This window comes from Centruroides sculpturatus, unplaced genomic scaffold, assembly GCF_000671375.1.
Source record: "Centruroides sculpturatus isolate CEXI.00-Female unplaced genomic scaffold, Cexi_2.0 scaffold673, whole genome shotgun sequence".
NCBI classification, from domain to species: domain Eukaryota; kingdom Metazoa; phylum Arthropoda; class Arachnida; order Scorpiones; family Buthidae; genus Centruroides; species Centruroides sculpturatus.
This window is the reverse complement of record NW_019385012.1, coordinates 333,408-358,345: the sequence shown is the minus strand read 5'-3', so window position 1 is coordinate 358,345 and position 24,938 is coordinate 333,408. Positions and strand designations below refer to the sequence as shown.

General features: G+C 28.2%; 1 protein-coding gene, 1 long non-coding RNA gene and 1 pseudogene across 2 annotated transcripts in view; 1 reads left to right on the top strand and 2 right to left on the bottom strand.

The window, feature by feature from the left end:
* The window catches only part of LOC111633408 (acyl-CoA synthetase family member 4-like), a 91,432-nt gene that overhangs the window by 56,668 nt on the left and 9,826 nt on the right, over positions 1–24,938 (top strand). The window lies entirely within an intron of this gene.
* On the bottom strand, positions 4,757–5,513 carry LOC111633409 (annotated as a pseudogene).
* Positions 13,737–17,816, bottom strand: LOC111633411. Its single transcript, XR_002758049.1, has 4 exons — positions 17,731–17,816; positions 14,838–14,904; positions 14,508–14,568; positions 13,737–14,266 (listed from the first exon to the last, which is right to left on the bottom strand). It is a non-coding gene; the product is annotated as an uncharacterized LOC111633411 (long non-coding RNA).

The window sequence follows — 24,938 nt, the reverse complement described above, 5'->3', positions numbered from 1 at the left end:
GGCTTCATAACTAACCTGCGTCTCAAAACACGCCAAACTGTTGTTTTAGGCAGCTGCAATTCCCGACTGGCACGACGTGTTGATTTTGAAGGGCTACGTTGGTAAGCAGCTTGAATCCGTGCGACATTTTCTTCAGATACACGAGGTCGGCCAGGACTCTTTCCTTTACATACACAACCTGTGTCAACAAACTGACGGTACCATCTGCGAATGTTCCATCCATTCGGAGGATCAATTTCGTACCTCAACCGGAAATGTCTTTGCACTGTAATCACGGAATTACACTTCGCAAGCTCAAGAATACAAAAGCTTTTGTGCTGTGGCGTAGCCATTCTACAACAACTGTGAATACGTCATTGTAACCAAGCACAACTGACATCTGGGGACAAACTAGACAATGCACTTGTTCCTCCGATACCCGCAGCACACCGCTACTATCGATAGTTTAATAAATATATCAGTTTGAAATACGTATATTCTTTTTGGTCCACCCTGTATTTTAAATTGGCAATATGTTCTTTTAACCTAACTTTTATTCTTCTTTTTGTCTTTCCTGTGTAAGTTTGAGAATTATTGCAAGTACTGTACATGGGATAGAGTACTGTATATAACATTTGCTATTTCAGTTATATAGTTTTTCTTATTTTCCGATTTTTGATTAATCACTTGGTTTTGAAATTTTTTATAAGTAGGGGCTAATTTTATATTGAATATACTAAATATTGTACTTAATTCTTCAAAAAGATTTTGAATTTATGGAAAGGCTATGTATTTTGTTTACCTGCAATTTTATTTCAAATTATTTCTTTTTCCTATTTTTTAATTATTTTGTTTGGATAATTATTTATCACAATTTTTTTAAAAATCATTTATGTCTGTTTTATATTGTCCTGTTTGCTTGTTCTATTTTTTATTTTATTATACTCCATGCTAAATATATTTTTCTTAATATATGGACCGTTTATTTTGAAAGTGGTGTAAGTCCATTTTTGGAAAAAATTGAGAAAACACAAAATATACATACAATTTAGTGTGAACTTTTTATTTATAAACAATTCACACTTAACATTTTAAAATAACCATAAGCTTTGATCAATTGAAAATTTATCGATAAATGACATTGCATAACCATTGATTTTGAAAGTGGTATAAGTCCATTTTCTACAGTCTAAGCACTTGGGCTATCCATAAATTACATGTGCATTTTTCTTGAAATGTTTACTTTTCCCTCTTGTCCCAGTTTGTCCAAGTTTTTGTAACCCCTTTCCCTCTATGGATGTCCAACATAACTCTATCCCTGTTAAAACCTTCATCACTTTATGAATGATAGATACCATAAGTAGAAATGAAACATACAAGAAACTTTGAAATAAATATAATAAAATGCATATTGTATAAAATTTAATGAAATAAATGGATGTCCACTAATACTCAACCCTCCTTGTCCAACTTGTCTTAACCCCTCCCTCCCTTTCAGTGTGGACATCATTTAAAGACAGCCCCTTACAACAGAAGAGTAAAACTGTAAATATTACCAACAAATGTACAATTTGATGGACTAGAAAAAAATCCATGTAATGAATCTAAATGAAAAGCAGTGTCTAATGGTAAGCTCATAATAATGATAAATTTATCATAAAATAGTTTAACAATAAGTAAATATTTTTAATGTTCAGAATAAACAATACTATTTTATTTCTTGTTATTATATATGAACAAAATCAGAATAAAACGCAATGTGTTTCAAGTGACATTGAGTTTTACATAATAGAAATTTAATGAATTTTACAGTTTAGTAATTATGAAAGTGGTGTAAGTCCATTTATGGCCCAGAAAGAATATATTAGTTTGGATAAATTCACATAGAAGTCTTTATGCAATCAACTTACATATTTCTAAAGTCATAGAAACATTGTCAAACTTAGTACACTTTGTTTATATTTTTGAATCAACTAAAATGCAAATGTTTAAATATCTCGAAAGAAGAAAAAATGGACTTACACCACTTTCAAAATAAACGGTCCATATAGAGGAATTTTTGATTTATAATTAATTATCTTTTGTACATTATTCAATATTCTGTAAAGCCTAAATTCCAATTTATATTATTCCTTTCTATTGTAAGATCTAAATAGTTAATTCTATTCCTAGTTTCATTTTCTATTTTAAATTTTATATTCTGATTTAACTTATTATTTTTATTTTATATTTTATCAATATCAGTAATACTATCACCATACTGTATATTAGAAAGATATCGATGTATCTCTTTTAGAATTTTATACTTTTTATGTTGTTTATATTAAGGTCAATAGTCTCCATTGTGAGTTCTGCCAATTTTGGACCAATTATAGATCCCATACGTATTCCTGTTTCTTATGTGTAAAAATTATTATTCATAAAAAAGTAATTACTTCTGTAAATGAACTCTGTAAGTTCTATTATGTAATCTGGCACATCTAAGTTTTTAAATTTATTTTCAATCATTTCCCATGTTATGGAGGGATACATCTCAATTACATCTAAACTAGCCATTCTGTGGTGTTTGTTTATTTGTACTTTTTAGTTCATCTATAAAATCATCTGCATTTTAAATGGAAAATTTAGAGTTTAAATATATTCTTAATTTTTGTTTAAAAAATTTTCCAAATTATACAGAGTATCAATGATCTGTCTTATTTTATCACCAACTTTATATGCTTTTAGTTGAATGTGTAATTTTGGTGTTCTACTATTTTTGATATTTAGTATAAATTGTTTTATTTGTTTTTTGTAATTTATTAATTCTACATTTTTAATTCTATTCCTATAACTTTTATTGGATCTATTGGTAACATTTTAAGTTTACTATTTATTAACTAACTCAAATTGTTTATTCAATACCCATTACTCAGTAACAAGAATATTCTGTTTAGATTTATTAGCTTTTATGACAATTAAATTATTATTTTTAGAAAACTATTTAATAGCTTAATTAATTTTATTATTATATCTTAGGTAATATTTTTCTTTAATTTTTCATTTCCCTTTTATTTCTGAAGTGTAACATTTCACTGTATTACTAACTTCCATTTTTAAATAATCTACTTTTTTATCTAATAACATTGTATGTAATGTAATATGTAACAATACAAAACTTAAAAATAAAAACCATTCTACTATCCAGCATAATTCTTTAATAACATAAGAATGTTTTCAAACGCATTAAGCATTCATCATCAGTTATTTCTCTAATTTGAAACGGGAAATTCAAAAAATTACGCAATTGAATTTCAAATAGACGGTTATGTAAAAAAATTAAAAAGTAACATATTATAAACGAAAATGATATATACAAATTTCCGTGTATTTAATAAATAAACGCTTGATGATGATGATGAGCACTTGATGCGTTTGAAAACGTTCTTATGCTATTAAAGAATTATGCTGGATAGTTGAATGGTTTTTATTTTTAAGTTTTATTGAATTCTCCTGTAAGCAAGTATACAACAATACAAAGTTATTAGATAAAGATATTGCTTTTTCTAATCACTTTCAATGGCAAACCTTCATTTTAAATAACTTTGTGCACTTGGCACAAAACTGTGAAAAAAACCATTCTTTAAAAATTGCACTATTCATCCAAGCACATTTCTGGGACTTGTAAACAACTGGCAAAGAAGAAATGCTTATATGTTTTAAAGCATGTGGCTTAACAGATATTCCAACCAGTACAAAGGGTAATTTATATTTCCCTGAAGCATTACTGCAAGCAAGCAGTGTGATCCTCTCTCAGCTTTTTTTGCCACCTCTAGCTGAATCTTCTAATTTTGAAGCTAAGGTCTTTTTTGGTAGCATGTTGTAAAAAGACCAGTTTTATTGGCATTATAAATTTGATTTGGTTTTAGCTTTTCAGACTCAATTATTTTCTTGTTCACTACTTACAGTATCACCAGACACTGCAAAGTTGGTATACCATGACAAATTTTCCACTAGGGTTTGTGTCCCGGGACGTCTTGTGTCTCGAAGTCCCGGGACTTTTTCTAAATTTAATTGTCTCAGGTCCCAGGACATTCGGGTTAAGACTCAAGACATGCTTATCGAAATTGTATTTTTGAAATTTTATTTTCAAAAGGTTAGCCAAGCGATGCTTCCTTTGTTCTCCCTCCTGTTTACAAATAAACAATACAGGTGGGGATAATTTACAAGGCTGTGTGACTTTTAACCTTACTCTGTTAAATGTTTGTTAAAATATTTGTACACTGGCCACCACAGCTCAGTCGCAAAATATGGAATTTTTTTACTTCGAATTTGAATAAAACTGCACTTATTGCTTTTGCGGAAGATCTGCATTACAGACTTTTTGAAAATATCCCTTGTATCCAAACGCCAGATTTGGAAATAATAGATGCTGAACCCAGTACCAGTAGCTCTACAGTATACAACGAACCCAATGAGTCATTTCAAAGTCAAATGGAACAGGCAATTAAAAAAATCAAAGAAACTGTACCCAAAATTTTTGCAAAAAGATCAAGGGCAGCATTAAAAATGGAGTTCCAGTTATTTGAAGAAATCGGAAAATGTACTGAAAGTTTGGAACTACTTTATAAAGCTTTAAACACAATAAAACCAACATCTGTTGAAAATGAGTGTGTGTTCTCCTTGTTCGGAGGCATTATTACAAAAATCAGAAACAGATTGTTGAACAAAGCTGTAAATGCTCTGATGTTTTTAAATGCCTATTTTATTAAATCAGAAAAGATGTCTAATTGCTAGTTTATTATATTATTTATATGACTAATGAATAGAAACTAGGTGATTATTATTAATGATTAGTATTATTACTAAGTTGCTTTTATAATTTTAAGATTTTACTGCCAAAAAATGAATCTATGATTATAAGAATTAAACATACAAACTGTTTAGACTTTAATTAACGTTATACATGTTAGGATTTGATTTTATGTTCAATAAATGTTGATTTTTACTAAAATTGCTTTTATATTGATACATCTCACCAAAAATGAAATCGATTCTAATTTTATTCTGAGAAGTCTCGTAGTCCCGGGACATCCTGGGATTTTGATCGTGGGTTGTCTCAAGTCCTGAGACTTTGAGAATGTCCAGACATCCCTAACCCTATTTTCCACCTGTTTAACCATTCTTGGCTAGCCATGAATAAGGGAGCCCCTTCAGGTAGCTTGCTATTTAAACTTAGTGCTTTCTCCTGTAAAATTGGACCTGATATTGGAATGCCACAGTCCTGCTGATCACTGAACCATAAGAATAATGTATTATCAAGTGATTCATATTTTGCCTTCTTTATTCTACTTGTAGTTTGCAGACTGTTTTTGGAAGTCATTTTGCAACAAAAGTCTTCAATTTTTTTACGATTCTTCTTCCAATCTGACAGTAGACGTTCCAATTCCAAACTTTGTAGCAATGGTCTACAATGATTCACTTTTATCGATTTTGTGGAGGGCTTCTAATTTCTTCTCCATTGTAACAACCAAGTTCTTTCTTTTAGACATCATTTTACAATGTTTACTATACTGTACTTCACAAAATATTGAAGGTCATTAAAACTCAGCAAAACAGTAATATAGCTGTGGGTGTTGAGTGAATACATCTAATATGGTAGAGTTAATAAGTCACAAGATAACAAATGATAAACTTACATTACTATATTAGTTATTTTCTATCAGCTGGTACAGTAAATATACATAAATTTCCTGACCATTTGTGTGGGGTAGAATTGACTTTTTTGACTTTTCAGTAATTGACTTTTTTCAAGGTCAATTAGTAATTAGGCTTAGTGCTTTGTAGGGAAACCAAAGGACTATATGAACTGAAGTAATTTGTTATACTGCACTGTATTTATTTTTGTTACCAGATCCTCGGTTATAAAGTCATAGGTGTTCAAAATAGGCATTGAGCCAAGAGAAAACAGTATTCTTACAAATTAAAAATATGACACTTTCGTATTGTGGCGTTATTGACAGCGATTTGTTAAATTTCAGACGTGCTCGCTAGTACTTTCAACAGTTTACAACCGTCGTCTTCAGGCGAAATTGAATACCTTTGTTTTCGAATTGACAGCTTTTAACGGACTTTTCAAATTACGTAATGCACGTGGTTGGAATATAGAACAAATTAATAAAATTGAATCAATAAATATTTTTAAAGAAACCTGCTGTAACAACTTGAACTCCCCAAAACATATAAATATTGATTGATGGTGCCGTGCATGGTAGTGGAATAAAATCAGAACACAAAATTATAACTTGGATTGTTTAAATAAAGTTATCCATAGCTGTGATATTTCCAATGTCGGTGCATTACATGGCAGAGCAGCAGATATGTAAATGTTTTCCCATATGAATATTTGCCTACGATCATTGCAATGCTTAAGTAATTTAACATGGTTCCAAAGTGTAAGATAATCTTGTTCTAGCACCTTTTTCGCTAATTTTGTAGCTAGTCTGTTATTTCTAATGTCCTCTTGATGTTCGAGGATGCAGGATTGTATCATTCTGGTGGTAGTTCCAATGTAGATAATTTCCTCCCCTGATATTGTATGTTTTAATAGAATTTTATAAACTCCCGATTTTTCGTTCAACGTGAGAATGTCTCTATCGTTGCACAATGTTCTTCGTAGTGATGGTTGAGGGATTATTAGTAATATAAAACCATGCTTCCTGAATATGCGTGTTATTTTTAGTGAGATGGTGCCCAGGTATAGTATTGGAGAGTTTATTATCTTTAGGCTTTCTTTGTTGCAGAGGAAAGATTTTGGAAATAATTTGTTTATGACCCAGTTGTAGAGATATCAATATTTGGAGTTAGAATATCCGGCATTGTGCATTGCTCTTTTGATAATTTGTAATTCTTTACCAATTAATGTCTGGGAGGATGGAATGAGGAGCGCTCTCCAAATAAGCGAAGTAATGGCGGAGTTAACGAAGCTTGGGGGTTGGAAAGCAGTTACAGGGATAATATCTGGCCCTCTGTTGTGAGGGCCAGAAGTGACATATTTTTAATTTCTAAACGCTGGCGTGAAGTGAACTATATACTGCTGCAACATTATACTCAGGCAAGAATGTACCACTTACAAGTTAGTTCTTTGATTTTTTCATGTATATAGGAGCCCACTGTAAATACTCATTTTGATTTTATTATGTTTATTTTCAGTTGTGAAAATAGACATTTTAGTCTAGTTCTTTGATATGCATATAAATAGCATCATTTTAGTAAAACTTTTTTAATTTAATTATCAATGATGCTTACATAAGTTCCTTTCAATCTGACAAATACAAAATATAGCAGATTTGTTGTAAATATATAGGCTTACTCAATCTCTTTTTCAGAAACATGTTCTCCCAAACTAACATATTATCACTGTGAAGCAACAAAATTTAACTTCTAAAAATATAAAATTTTTAATTATTCTCTATATAAATTTAATTTTGTTAATAGAAAAATTTTTGATCCAATAATAGTGTTCTCAAAATGAAATAAAACAAATTATTATTTCTTCTTGTCTTAATAATGAAATGTTAGTTTTAACATAATCTTTAAATAAAATTTTAATGTGAATATAGTTACTTTCAAATCATATTATATTGTCCATGTAATAGAATTTTTAAAATAATACTTAAGATGTGTTTTAATTTAGTTTCATCCTTACATTAAAAAGTTCTATTAAATGACCAAAAAAAAGTAAGAAGAAATGGATGTTTTAGAGTAATTTAATCGTATTTGCTCCATTTTTTCCCATACCAAAATTTCTATACGTCAGTGATGTCTACATATCTATTCTTGAGATTTAATGAAAAAGTCAAAAGGATATTGCTTGTAGTATTATTCAGATGGAATTAACTGGAAATTTAAATAATTTTAATTTCAAAATGAACAGTGTTAAAACAATATTTGTGCATAAGGTACAAGTTAATATTCACAACACATTTTCTAAATAGAAAAATCTCTTAATACACTTAACCCATTTTTTCTGATTGTTGGCAAATGATGTGTTCTATAAATAACACCATAGCCTAATATATTAATAACTTTTATAATTGGCAATTTGAAGGAAAAAAACGATTTTTTTATCAAACAAAATTTCTTGCTTAAATATTTTCAGCTTGTTTGACAACTCAATTTCAAGTTACTTAAACCTTATGTATAGAATGTATCAAAAAATCAATTTTTAAATATTGATTTTTCCCCCCTTTAACCTCTCATTAGTTTAGTATTGTATTTACTTATGAAGGTGATTTTTATGAGTTTTTAAACTTAATTATTTTTTTCTTTCTTGCTGTTAATAAACATGCTAAACATTATAACATAATATGAAAACATATGCATACACTGATTGGTTAAAGAAACCAAAACTATTTTATTCATCAGAAACGTTTTTAATCTTTTTGAAGCCATTACCAGCTACTGAAAATAGGACAATTACTAATCCATGATATAAAATATTTCAATAAAATTTAAAATATTTAATCTTATTTATATAATTTTAATTTTGAATGTATGAGAAAAGAGTAGCATACAATTACATTAAATAATAAAAATAAAAAGTTTGAATTTTATTTACTGTTGAACACAAGACTGTGTTATTATTAAAACACTTGGCATTTATCCACTTTATTCAGTTGATACGGGTACTTTTACACGTTTCGGGCGTATAGCCCCTCATCAGTCAACATTAAATATGCAATTGACTGATGAGGGGCTATACGCCCGAAACGTGTAAAAGTACTCGCATCAACTGAATAAAGTGGATAAATGCCAAGTGTTTTAATAATAACACAGTCTTGTGTTCAACAGTAAATAAATACGGAAACACGGTTTCAAAAAACGAAAAAGTTTGAAGTTTTGAAGTTATATAATGTTGATATTCTCTGTTTTTGTTATCTATCTATTTGATTTTTTATTTATCATATTTGTATATCTTATTTATTTTTCTTTATGTTTTTATTTATTTTGTACCTCTTATGTTTTGATTTTGAACATTTAAGATTTAAAAATTAATAATAGAGTATAAAAATTTTAAGTCTAATATTAAATTATGTAAGTGCTTGATAGTGTACGTACATTAACTCTCAATAAAACTTTAACTACTCTTTGACAAAGGTAGAAAATCTTTAAATTTCAACAGTGTCTTTCAAGTTCTGTCCAATTGAGTTGAATCTTGTGAATTAATACTTGAGATAATTAATACTTAGATCCGTGATATAACTAAGGTGGGCATATGTCCTGAGTGCTGATCTTGGATACATCAAAATAAACCAGTAGAATTAAAAGCCCATAGAATTTTTCGTAATTAATGTTGAATTGTGTGCCAAAACTGTTCAGTGTGGCTCTGACTTATATAAAACATAGTTATATATTAGTTCTAATAATCTAATTAAATAACAGCCCTTTAATTCATAAACTGTCTTAAGGTCTGTTCCACAACACCTAATTTTCTTCATCCATCACCCATATGTTTGATAGGTTTAGTGGCTGAAGTTGGTACTAAATTTTATGGAGTTCAAAGCTAAATATAATTTTTTGTTTATTGAATACATAGATGCTAGAGTGAGTAATTGACCTAGTTTCTAGGTCATATAGACCCAGAAAATGTGTTCATTGTCCTGTCTCCAGGATTAAGTCCATATGGGTCATCAAAATTCCTGATTTTCACGAGTGAGATTTTAACTATTAGGCAGAAAAATACAGCAATTCTCATCACTACCTTTTTAAATCTTAAAATTTTAATGTTTCACCTATTATTTTATAAATTGAAATAAAATTAAGCTTGAAATATTTGCAAAATAAAATTTAGAAGATATATGAAAATGTTTTAAATAACAATATAAAAATTTTGGTTCTCTGAAATTTGTGCATTGCATAAGAATAAAAACACAAAAAGAGTGAGTATTCATAAAGAGCATTAGAAAAAAGGGTTAGATAACATATTATATGGATATATGAACTTGTTGAAAAATGTGAACTTTTATGCAGATTAGAATAATCTCAGGTCTCAAGAATGAAGAAATTTAAACTTGTGCAATGTCTATTTATAGAATTAAATTTTTCTGTGGGCATTATAACATTTGATGATCAATTATTGTACATCTTTTATGCTGAATTATATTTTAGAATCTTTTTGCACTAATTTTTCAAAAAAATTAGAATCAGTATCATCATCCAGCAATATTTGTCTAAAGTTCAATTTTACTCATAATTTTATGTTTTGAATACAAGTTTTAAAGTGATTCCAAAGATTGAATCTAATTAGATTAATACCTAGACTGAAAATGTATTTATTTGGAACAGTTTTAGAGAAACCATTTTCTCAGGATGGGTCCAGACTTGTTGCATATCCTCATAACATATTGTTGTGGCTTATCAATCTAGTGATATATGTTGCTTACTGTGCAACTTAGTTTCTTCCCATATCCAAAATCACATTTTGAGAATAGGGTAAAGTGTCAATTTAAACCCATAGTTTCAAGCAGCAATGCTCACATCCATGAAGTTAGCAACAACTGCATGCATGTACTGTACCTTCAATATACTCTTAAAAGAAAGAAGTCACAGGATTTTGGATGTTGTAAATCTGTCAAATAGAGAAGTTTGTAGTTGGTTAAATCTGTTGGTTGACTTCTATATAAACAAGCACAAAGCATGTTTGTGTTATTTAACATATGTTATTATGCAAATTAATATAAAAATAACTTAAAATTAAATTAAAATATGTTTATTTTTGGTCACGTGTTTCCCTTTTCCTATTTATTCTGTGTTAAAATGACCTCATTTAATACTATTTTGTTTAGCGCTTTGTGGTCTAGGAAAGCATCCTCCACATTAAGCAGGGTCTTACTGTACATTATTATTAAGAATAGTTGATATTGATTTTGAATGGTTGCATGTTTTTATTCATGATTTACCAACTTCCCTAAGCAACTGAAGTACAAATGACAACATACAGCTATTCCAAACTGGTTTTAACTATTCTTAATATAACTGTTATATTAAGTATCTCATTATATGTTTCTTAAAATACATCTTAATTATTTTTTGGTCCAACTTGTATATTGTTTGTTTTTATTAATTACTAGTTTGAATCTGTGAACTACAGTCGACCCCCCTCTATAACGTGGTAGATAAGTTCCGCTTTATAAGAATTTCGCGTTGTAGGAATCTTCAAATACATGAGCCGATCACAGCCCGGCACATGTGCAGTTTACGGAATATGGCTGTTTGAAAAGTTTTCTTCCATAAAATTAATTGATTCTAGACTAATTTCACTCAAGATTTCCAAAACATGTATAATTTTTTGGGAATAATCTGTATAAAGTATGCTACAAACAAAAAATTGTAGGATTACTTACAGAGTGTGCACCGTTCAACGATGCCATTGCTTAAGCTTGTTTTCGTTGCGCAGCAGCGCACCAAACGGCAGCCATGTTTTCTGATAAGTTATTTTTCTGCGAAAAATTCGTTGAACTTTGGAGACATCATTAATATAAATAATTTTTATGGCCGTTGAATAAGAAATGTTTCTTTCACAAGAAATATATAAAATTAGTGCTGTATTAGACTTACGGTACCTAATTTACATACTGTACAGACGATAGTAAACTCAACTTACCCGCCTAAACTCTCTATAGCGTGTAAGTAGTTCGGCTGCTCGTTCACTATTGGTCTAGATTCAACCAATCCTGTCGCAACACGAGTCGGCAATGACATTTTACCTCATTTTACGAGTATCTTTTAGCATCTTTATACAAATATGGTCGCAATTTTTTCACTGCGATATACGAATCCACATTATATGAACCCGCTTTATAGGGAGGGTCTACTGTATTTTTATTTTTATGATGATAAATATGCTAACATTTTAGCTATAGTTTTTCAAATTTATGATAATTAATTTATTGTATTTTATATATATATTTGTGCTTTGAAGGTGTTAAAATTACTACAAGTATTTAATATATAATGAATATTTTAATGTTTGAATATAGAGTTTCTACTCTATCTTCAAACATATCTTATTTAAACATTTTCCATTACAAAACTAATTGCCAAGTTAATTTATTTTTTATAATATATTTCTTTTGATGCATTGTATAAAATTAAAACTTTTATTTTTTTCCTCATATTTTCCTTTCCTTTATGAAATAAAATCTTGTAAATAAGCAATTTTATGAAAATGTGTACTCATGAACTAATTTAATATTATTATTAAAAAATAAAATTTAACCAGCATTATCATCAATTAATTTAATAAACTTAATATATAAAATTAACTAAATTTTAAATTTAGAAAAAATATGACATTTTGATTATTTTATTAAATTAGTTAATAAAATACAATAATTTAAATATTATTATTAATCAATAATTGTAATAAATTTTTCTATTTTGTTTTAATTTATTTGGAAAAGTATGAATTAAAAATTTTTATTGTTAACAAATTGAATGATGATTTTGAATAGTATTAGCAATTATTGAACAAAAAATTTTCTATTTTATTGTTCATTTTTACATTGAAAAATTGATTAATTTAAGAAACCTTCTTAACAATAAATGATGCAATAAAAAATTTTATATGTAAAACTTTTTTAGATTAATTTTTTAATTAAATAAATGTTTTTGTAGTCATATAATTTTATAAATATTAATTTTTAAGAAATCAAACATGTTTACACTGAATCATTAAATAAGTTAAGTAACAGAAGTACAGTATTAATTAAGTAATAGTAATACAGTAGTAATAGTACTTGACAACTCAGTGGAAGTGACATGAAAAATTTTTTGAGTTACAGAAACTGCCATTATTTTAATGAGATTGTGTTGTGATATTTACAAACACTATAGTTAGACTTTAAATAAATTACATTTTATTATTTTTTAAATAAATATTTGTACAAAATAACAAAACATTGACAATATTAGTGAAAAAAGTCTGTTACACCAGCTTGCCTTTGATGATTCATTGCTTCTTGCTCAAAAATGTTCTTCATGCTGTTGACCACCTCAAAAGCATCTTGTATTATAATTGATGTTATTTCTAGAAAGCCGCTTAATAGCTCCAGACCTTTTCTGAATTTCTACGTGTAGGGAAAACAGGATATTTGTCCTTGACAAGATTTATTTCTTCCACATCTTCATTGCTTCTTTCTTCTACCAAATTTCATATGGATAATCTGCAGCAGTATATAACCTGCAGAAAATTGCAGGAATGAAAATTAAACCTTATAAGGAAGAATTGTACTGTCTGTTGCTTTGCAGTTTCCATGACTGTAAACCTTTATATACTCACATACAATGCCAGATATACAATTTCTTCTTTATAGTAATAGTTGGCATTATATGTTGAGTATATAAAGTTTTAAAACCTTTATATAATCAACCCACTCCATATTCCATAACCTCTGAGACAGCATTAAAAGCAAGATAATTACCAGTATACAGTTCAGAAGTTTCCATCTGAAGCATTCAAATATCACTACTTCTGTTTCATTTCTGTTAACAAATCATAGATATAAATAACAATCAAACCAAAATATTCTATAATAATTATATTAATTTCTGCATTATTCATACTAATTTAGCTAACTATTAATAATTAATATAAAATAATTTTTTTATAGGTAGGGGGTTAGACTGCTATCTTTTACTAACATTTACAATAATTTTTTAATTAAATAAATGTTTTTGTAGTCATATAATTTTATAAATATTAATTTTTAAGAAATCAAACATGTTTACACTGAATCATTAAATAAGTTAAGTAACAGAAGTACAGTATTAATTAAGTAATAGTAATACAGTAGTAATAGTACTTGACAACTCAGTGGAAGTGACATGAAAAATTTTTTGAGTTACAGAAACTGCCATTATTTTAATGAGATTGTGTTGTGATATTTACAAACACTATAGTTAGACTTTAAATAAATTACATTTTATTATTTTTTAAATAAATATTTGTACAAAATAACAAAACATTGACAATATTAGTGAAAAAAGTCTGTTACACCAGCTTGCCTTTGATGATTCATTGCTTCTTGCTCAAAAATGTTCTTCATGCTGTTGACCACCTCAAAAGCATCTTGTATTATAATTGATGTTATTTCTAGAAAGCCGCTTAATAGCTCCAGACCTTTTCTGAATTTCTACGTGTAGGGAAAACAGGATATTTGTCCTTGACAAGATTTATTTCTTCCACATCTTCATTGCTTCTTTCTTCTACCAAATTTCATATGGATAATCTGCAGCAGTATATAACCTGCAGAAAATTGCAGGAATGAAAATTAAACCTTATAAGGAAGAATTGTACTGTCTGTTGCTTTGCAGTTTCCATGACTGTAAACCTTTATATACTCACATACAATGCCAGATATACAATTTCTTCTTTATAGTAATAGTTGGCATTATATGTTGAGTATATAAAGTTTTAAAACCTTTATATAATCAACCCACTCCATATTCCATAACCTCTGAGACAGCATTAAAAGCAAGATAATTACCAGTATACAGTTCAGAAGTTTCCATCTGAAGCATTCAAATATCACTACTTCTGTTTCATTTCTGTTAACAAATCATAGATATAAATAACAATCAAACCAAAATATTCTATAATAATTATATTAATTTCTGCATTATTCATACTAATTTAGCTAACTATTAATAATTAATATAAAATAATTTTTTTATAGGTAGGGGGTTAGACTGCTATCTTTTACTAACATTTACAATAATTTTTTAATTAAATTTTTGGGGCCTAATAATTTTATTTAATACCTATTAAATTAATTCAAAATGATAATTAACAAAATTGAAATTAATGCTGATATTACCTTTTTGCTTTGTTTTTTTAAATTCTCAAATGTGGAAATCCATTTACCCCTGTACTTATTGGTTACCCTGTAATTTGATTGCAAGTGTTTATGAGCTATCTTAATTATGTAAATTAAACATAAAAATAAATAAATACGATATAGTTTTTATTTTATGATTAATTTCCTTTGTCCAGTAATAATAATAAAATAAACTTGGCAACAATTAAACAGAAAATAATTTTATCATCATTTATTTATTTATTTTCATTTATTAAAATTTCATTCAAAGTAACCATTTTCTTCTGATTTGCATGCACATGTTCTCTCACTCTCATACACATTGATACAAGCAAACCCTTACAAACACATTCAAGTATGTATCAGTATTGAGGTTAGATGAAGCAAAATATAATTTATATGTACTAATACTAATTAAAAAATTTTTAATTATAAAAATGCAACACTGCCTCAATTCTAGTAATATAATAAAATTGTGCACTGTCTCTAGTCAAATTTTGGTAATTGTTCTTTAGGACTTTTAAAGTAAAGCATGTTTAATTTCAATTAAACATGCTTTACTTTAAAAGTTATCAAAATGTATATATATAAAATGATTATTGCAACTGCATTTATAGTTCTGTTAATAAATCTTGAATGTAGAAGCTGTTAATCAACAAAGACAGAGAAGACATCTAATATTTTCTGGGTTGTCTCAATACATAATTAAACAACCACTCACCACACTGGAATATAGTTAATCATGCATTCTGAACTAATTACGGTATGTAGATAACAATAACAAACATTTTTGAACTCCTTCCAAGTTCTTCATCAGGTTTTTTAATGATTCTTTGATGGTTCTACGTGCATAAATTATAAAGAGGAAATGGTTTTGTCAGTGTCCTGGCAAGAGTTGATTACAACATGGTTTAGCTGTTCATTGAGTCCCAGTTGGATGACTCTTTGCACAGGCATGGCGTGGCTTTAATAATTTTTTTGAACTTATAACTATATATATACTTTCAAACTCTTGTTCAAATATTATTCCAAAATGAAGAATTATTGAGGAATTGTTAAAATCCTGATGAAGAACTCGGAAGGAGTTTGAAGACATTTGTTTTTGTTTGTTTTCATTATCTACACATCATAATTGGTTCAGAGTGCAAGATTACATAATTAAAAGTTGTATGATGCAAAATCACATCTTTCTCAAAGATATGACTTTTCATCATACAATTTCTACTCCATTAACTTCCATCATTTAACAGCCTTGAATAATGTTTATTTTTCTCAACTTCATTAAACAGAATATTGGTGGTATAATAAATGAAAGCAAATTTGAATTTTTTTTTTTTAAATGTCATGTACTGAAAGTTTATCATTATTTTGATTATTATGTTACTTATTAAAATTATCAAAAAATTTATTAAAAATTACGTGCATGTATTTATGTATATAATATTGTTTGAAATAATGTTTTATTTAATATTGTTAATTTGTTATCATTGTTTGATTAATTTTATAATTATCTATAAATTTAATGTCACAAAATTTTTATAGAGAATACTAAATCCTATATTACATTAATAAAATTTTATTCTCCTATTCACACTCAGATTCTTTAACATTATAAAGTCAACACACCTTACTACTGAGAAAGCACATTTATTAAGCTAAACAAACGTTTTCAACCGATTTCATGGGCCATCATCAGGTTAAAGACGTTTGAATGAATGGCTTTTCAAACATGTTCAAATTTAAATTATATTAGAACATACGTTGAAATAAGATTAAGTAACTAAATTAATACAATAAACAAGGAAAACAAAATAAAATACAAATGTATTTATCTTATTTCAATGTATATTCTAATATACTTTAAATTTGAACATGTTCGAAAAGCCATTCATTCAAACGTCTTTAACCTGATGATGGCCCATGAAATCGGTTGAAAACGTTTGTTTAGCTTAATAAATGTGCTTTCTCAGTAGTAAGGTGTGTTGACTTTAAAAATGAAAAAAATAAAATTTTATTATAATCATTTGCCAATTATGCTCTTAACTGTTGTGAGAGTTAAGTGCTTAAAAATAATTTAAAATATCCTATAGTTTTCAAATAAATTTTTAATCTTTTCATGTACTTAAACAAACGTATTGTAGATTATTTGTTACATAAATTTTCTCTTTCCGTTTTATGACAGAAAATTTAATCATTTTACAAATACATAATAATCAAATATTTACCTTTGAGAAGAGTATGAACTATAGTTTACTCAAGCTTTTTATTTATTCATAATTATAAAAAGTTACAGAAATTTATAGTTTATTGGAATGTTGGGACTATTATAAAGTATGATGCTAAATTTTTTAGAAAGATACAAATTAAGTATGTTTTGGAAAATATATACATATAATTCATAAAATAATAATAATAATTTATTTTTTACAATAAGGTTAATCTAAAAATAATTTTATTGTAGTTTAAAATGCATATAATTATATAAATAAATTGATTTGATATAATTTTATTTTGTTTAATCAAATCAAAATTTTGAATTCTTTTTAATCTGAATATTTACAATTTGAAGATTAAAAAATTATAAATATTTTATATATTTATGTTAATATTTCAGAATTATCTTGCACTTCATAATAAACAAATTCATTAAAACAGATTAAATGTATATATGATAAATTCACAATAATTTTAAAAATTAATAATAAAAAAATAAAAGTACAATTTGAGAAAGTCAGTTAAACATCTTTTTGAAGATTTTTTGTTTCAGGAAGTAAATTTCTTCAGAAGAGTTTTAAGTAAAATGCATTATTTTTTATAGCTATTTAAAGAACAGATTAAGCTTATCTGAAACTCTCAATAAAATTTTTATGATTATTGTATTTTTTTTAATTACATTTTATAATTTTTTTCTTTATTTTAGTTTAGAATATCACATAGTATTGATTTTAGAAAAATACAAGGTTACTAATTCAAATTGTGAACATTGTATAATCAAAAGATAGAAGTGAAAAATTTTGGCACCCAGCCAAAACTACATTTGTTATTTTGATGTAAACATTTATTTATAGAAAAAGAGGTTGATGTTGAATGATAATATAAATTATAATAAAAGTGAATATTTTTAACATGAATAACAGCAATAAAAAATTAATAGAATAATTAAAATTTATAATCATTATTTTAATACTAAAAGTTGAAAAATATATAATTTATATTTAGTTACAATCATACTGATTTTAAATTCATTATATAAAATTACAATCTTATTTAATCAACTATAAATTAAAATAATTTATAAAATATTAATTCTTAATTTTATATTATACATATTATATGTTATATGCAGTACTGTATATATCAATACTAGCTGTTACCTGTGGCTTTGCCTGCGAGGATTTTGCAAGCAAACCCCATTTATATTCAGTAATTCAACAACCATAATAATTATTATATAACACCTACCGCTGAGAATGATGAGAATTGCCAAGAATCAAACGAACTATTTTCAATTTGATCAATTTTCTGGAACTTTTACAATCGTTCTATAATCGAACCAATATGCAATAACAAATTCAAATTTAAAACAGTTCAAACATTTGGTTAAAAAATTGAAATATATAAAAATATTTATAACAATGTCTGAAATGTTATCAGTTTAATACCCCTAAGTACAGTACTCAATGAAAATTAAACGTAGTTGAAAACAAAAAATTGCATCTAAAATAGTACAGTAGAAACCATTTGTCTGGTTAAGCCTTAATCCTCTCCCTCTCTCTCCTGCGGGGGAATTTCGAAAAATCCCTTCTTAGTATGCATTCCCATGGCATACCCTACTAACACACAGATAAAAACAAAAAATTGCATTTAAAATAGTACAGTAGAAGCCGTTCTTCTGGTTAAGTCTTAATCCTCCCCCTCTCACCCCACAGGAATTTTGAAAAATCCCTTCTTAGTGTGCGTTTTCATGACATACCCTAACTGTGTACCAAATTTCACCTCTTTAGGTTCAGCGGTTTGCTCTGGGCAATGATGAATCAGTCAGTCAGGACAAGTAATTTTATATATTTAGATTTTAGCTTTAACATCGTTTCTAAAATTAATATTTTAATAAGAGATATTGAGTTAAATTATTGAAAAAATAATATGTTGAATTTTTTTATATTTAAAAAATTCAAAATATCAAAAATTTTTCTATTACGATATTTTAAAATTTATTAGTCATTTGATGTATGTTATATTCAAGTTTAACAATTACTTTTATAATGGCATTATTCATAGTTTTTAAAATTATTTATAAATTAACAAATTCAATATATAAATATTAAAAAATTGCATGAATGGAAATTTATGAANAAAAATAATCATGTATTTGATTCAATATATAAATATTAAAAAATTGCATGAATGGAAATTTATGAAAACCATCACACTTTACTTAGAAATATGACTTTTTCATTGATTTTCCAAATCAACAAGTGTAGTAAAGACATCTAATGAATTTTGGATTTGAACTATAAATCTTTAGATAACTGTTCTAATATATGTAATGTTTAAATATCAAGAAATAATTTGTGATTTTTAAAATATGTCATGTGAGACAGCATCCTGATTCTGTTATGAAATAATTAATTAAATGAAGAAAGGAGAAACCAATTAATTATAAAGCAAAAACAAACTCTTGCCTATTTAATGATAATTTACTTCCTAAAATAGTATCAGTTGACTCTGTCTTTGGCATTATCAATTACATTTTAGTAGTTTTTCTAGTTAAAAACAATTTCTGAAATTATAAAGTTGACCAAATAACATAGAAAATAAGAAAATGTTAATATGAAAATACAGTAGATCCCCCTATAAGACGGTAGATACGTTCCGTTCTTTATAAATCAATTTTGTAGGAATCATAGTTTACGGACTACGGCTGTTTGAAAGGTTTTCTTTCATAAAATTAATCGATTCTAGACTAATTCGACTCAACATTTCCAAAATACGTATATTTTTTTGAAAATAATCCGTATAAACTACGTTATAAACAAAAAATTGTAGGATTGCTTACCGAGTGTGTACCGTTCGACTACGCCCGTTGCTAAAGCTTGGTTTCGTCGCGGAACAGCGCATCAAACCGCGGCCGCGATTTCTGATATTATTTTTCTGCGAAAACTTCGTTGACCTTTGGAGACATCCTTAATATAAATAATTTTTATGGCCGTTAAATAAGAAATGTTTCTTTCACAAGAAATGTATAAAATTACAGTACTGGACAGACGATAGGTCGCCTAACTCGCCGTAGCGTGACGCTAGACGGCGAAAAATATATATTTAATTATAATAAAGTTACAATAAATTAAGTTAATATATAATTATATATACAGTACCTAATTTATATATAATTAATATATAATTATATGTACAGTACCTAATTTATATATAATTATATGAACAGACGATACTAAACTCAATTTATCCGCCTAAACGTCCGTAGCGTGGCGCTACGGACGGCGGGAAAGTAGTTCGGCTGCCCGATGACGTTTTACGTATTATAGGAGTTATTTTTACCGTTGTTTACGGATACTGCCACAATTTTTATAGGAATCATAACTATAGGAAACGGTTTTATAGGGGGATCTACTGTATAGTAAATCCAGTATTGTACTTACTTTGGGACTTTGCAGTTCTGATAATAACTGAACATTAAAAAGAGTAAATAAAGAAACCTATAATTAGAAATTAATCTGTTTGTTTAAATTTATGATATTCATTATTTCAATTATACATTGGACAAATTATTACTAATTAATAAATCATCATTTTATACATTTTTTAATTTTTTCAACATGTTTTTTTAATTTCAAAATCAATAAAACCCAGAAATTTTGCAGCTGGTATTCATTATAAAAGATAAAATGTGATAAAAGTAAAAAATAAAATTTATAATTTTAACTTTCTTAATGTATAAAATGATAAAATATTTGAGATTTGATCCTATGTGCTTTTTCTTAACTAAATTTACTTATCTGAACATGAGCAACTAGAATTTGTTGCCTAGCTTTACTCCCAATTGCAAGCATTTATGCTCTCATTTTCAATGTTCACACTGCCATTGACAATGTTAATTGTCTAAGTTAATTGTCTTCAAGTTGTTATACTCTAATTTATTTTTCATGATTAAGTTTCACATTGTAAATGACCAGTTTATTAAAATAAATAACCTCACTATACATAAACAGTATAGTAATTTTATTTTATAAATTAAAGATTAAAAATTCAGGCAAAATATATTTGTACAATATTAAAGACAAAATACAACAGGTATTTTTGAAGTCTTACTGAATATTTATTTACAAGTATAAAACATAATTATCACTAGTGGAATTGACCTTACTTTATAGGCTCTTCGCTGTAATACTGAAATCATTGACAATTGCTCACAAAAACCACAGAATAACATCTACATATGCAGTTTTAGACCACTACCAGAGAGAGGAGGATATTTCTTTTCCTACATTGTAACTTGTGATGAAACTTGGATTTCTTACACCAATGTTGAGTCTAATAATAATATAATCCATGCAGAAATGTCATTCAAATTCATCAAAGGCAAAAAAGTTCAAGTAAAGTTGATCTATCAGAAAGATTAAGACACTTGTGTTCTATGATCTTCTAAAATTGTTTTCTAAAAGGCATGCTTTTTGGTAGATTTCATGAAACTAGGAACAGCAATCTTAGTGAAGGTATATTATTGAACACTTTCTAAACTGAGATGTGCCATTCAGAACCAGCATTATGGAATGCTGATATTAGTAATTGTTCTTTTGCACAATAATGCACATGTATACCCTACTGTCTCCACTGTTCAGATCCTTCAGCAATTTGGATAGGAACTGTTTGATTATCCCCCTTTACAATTCTGACCTTGTGGTCAGAACTGTACCTAATGACCATCATTTCTTCCAGTACTGTACTTAGAGAAGTGGCTTGCATCTCAACAATTGAAAGAAACTGAGGAGTTGTAAATGGCAGTGCTGGACTAGTTGAATTCACCTGCATCAGAACTTTATATAGGGAGCACAATAGAAGCTTATTTTATGGACTAAAAGTGCTTGGGAAAAAATGGTTACTACATAGAAAAATGAAGGGGGTTATGCATGTGTTTGTAATCAATAATAAGTTTTTGACAGTGTTTCTGTTGTTTTTATAACCATCTGGCTCTTTTTTTTTAATATACTTCATGTTAATATAATGTGAGAGCTGGGTTTGATGAAATTTTTTAGAAAAAATTTTTGTCTTTCGAAAGTTAAATTGGTTCAAATCCCAGCAAAAATAATTTTCAATTTTGATTACAGGGGATGATTTTCTCTCTCTCCCCAGAGTCACCTTCTTTCCCAGGGTACTCATCGAATGTGTCACCAGGAACTAACTACAGATATTCACCATTGGTCAAAAATAGTAACATGGCAAAAAAAGAGGGCATCGAAACCAAAGAGGAGTACCCCCGATATAAAAGGATTGAATCGAGGACAAAAAGGTCATTGGGAGTCCGAGAGTTCACCGTCCCTGTTCCCTTCCTAAGAAAGTGTAATGTAACTGTGCTCTATCGCCGATCCCTTCGACCAATGTTGCCGTTCTCCAAACACTCGAACTTCTCGATCCAAGAACCTGACAAGCCGATATAATGAACATGAATTTTCTCAATAATCTATGATCCCATTCAACCAATGATCTAAGATCTCGACCCATAAATCAAGTTATCAGGGTATTTAGCATCACGCATAATAATGTAAGCTCTCTCTCAGCTAGGAACATGCTAACTTCATATCTATTAGTATAAAGTCCAATAGATTATGTTACGTTGTGTCCATGTTATCCAGTATATTACGCTACTAGGGCTCATCTATTTTGCCACTAGATAAAAGTTAAACAGAATGTTATTGTAAACATATGTGTAAATAGTTTACAGGAATAAACGGATATTATTTCTTTATAATTGAGTAGTAGTGTGCACTTCTTTCTGCCTCATTGTTTCTCAGTCTGTCTCCATTCCGGACCCCTAGTGTTTACATACACAACTGCTTGTGCAAAATGAAAACCACAGCCAAGAAGGTTTCTGTGTCTGCCTTAAAAAAACACAGTGGTATCAGTTCTGACATAGACATCATCGGTTTGATGCCGACCCTCTGGTCATAATATTGAAATAAATAAAATAAGTTGTATAAGATAATTAAATTTACTAAACATTCAGAGCATTTGAGATATTTAAATATTCAAGTTCTGGTTAATACTTGAATTTGAGAAAAGTGATATTCATCCATCTCTAGTTTCTATGATTCTTAGATTTTGAGTAATATTTTCTAAGTAAATATATTGTTTGTCTTGTCCAAATAGGCAATTATTGGCTGCAATTTGAAAAATTGTAGACCTATAAATTCTCACTGTTGTTTGTCCATCTTTCCTTACTCTCAAGAACGGAGTAGATAGATGAAATCCAAGACCAGATATGGAAACCTTAGGGGCAGGAGCCTCCAATTAACTATATACCAAACTTCTGATGCAAACAGAAAGACATTATTTCAATTCAAAACTTTTTCCCCTGAAAGTAGTTAATAGATGACTGGCATGACTCTATTGTTAAAAGAACACTATGATGTATAGGAGCAAGCCACTAATAATTTGAGATGAAGATATATTAAATATTTTATATTTGAGATGGAGATATATTAAATATAAAATATTTAATATATCTCCATCTCAAATTATATTTTAAATTAAATTAATTAAAAATATGATTAAAATTGTGACATGACATTGTGATGGTGTCACAATAAATAGTTTGTTTGTTTACAACCTACATATCAAGTTATTCTTCATTTCTCTGTATTGTCATTATTTTTGTTTTATTGCAACTGATTTCTATTTGATAGATAAGGAATGCACTATTAAACTGTTAACAGTAAAGTTGCCAACTTTCTAAAACAAAAAGTAAATCATGTCAGGAATTGCAGTCAGAAGTTACTGTCCTTTCTCCCATCTATCTAACACCTAGGACAGGGGTGTCCAACCCGCGGCCCAAGGCAAGTTCCAATGCGGCCCAATAAACGTGTAAACAAAACCGACAAATGTTTTAATTTATTATTATTTATTTATTTCAATGGCATAAACTCAAAAAAGAAGTTTCACAAAGCCGTAAACCTTTATTCATATTTTATTTTTGAGTGGAAAGAAAATATTTTCAAATACTGTACTTGGAGATGTGTGAATGCGGAAGGATTACTAAATAAAGCTGGAGTTGTGACTCAAAGGATTATAGACCCAAATTTGGGAAAAGGAGGGAAAGATGAGAAAGGACAAAAGATGTAGTAGTGAGAAACGTTAAATAGATCTTCTGTTAAGCAAATATGGACCCGTAATTTTTCAACCTTTTTCACTTCTTTATCTTTTGTCCTTTGCCTCTTTTTCCCCGCACTTGGGTCTATAATCCTTTGATTCACAACTCCAGCTTTATTTAGTATTTCTTCCAACGTTGCAAGATTTGGCTACATTGCGCCAAATGTGGCTACTTTTTTTTGTTTGACGTAAAAAATATCATTTGGCGCTTTGGCTACTTTTTGGGCTACATATTATTTATAATTATATTAGTTGAATAAAAATGCACTTTAAAATGGTGTTTCGTCGCTTTTTATTAATTAGAGACCCAAATAAAACAAATATTTGTGTTTTTCAAATAAATTTTCGTTTGTCTCTTTTATAATAAATGAATTTATCTATTTCTAAGTAAAAATTGAAAGTGTCTGTAGAAGTAATTTTTAAAATATCCTTTTTCTTGATAAGGTTTTAATACTTATTATTATAATCTAGACATGTTAATTTTTAAATATACTTATATATTGGGCCACAAGTATATATTATATATACTTGTGGCCCGAAACTCCTTGACTTCTTCCAATGCGGCCCAGAGAAACAAAAAGGTTGGACACCCCTGACCTAGGACATCAAGTGACTTTGTCGTATTGTGATAGAATTGAAGCAGAGCCAGAAGGAAAGAAGCAATCCTTGCACCTGTTAGGCACAGAAGAGGCTATCTTCATACCTGCAGGCCATGGGAGA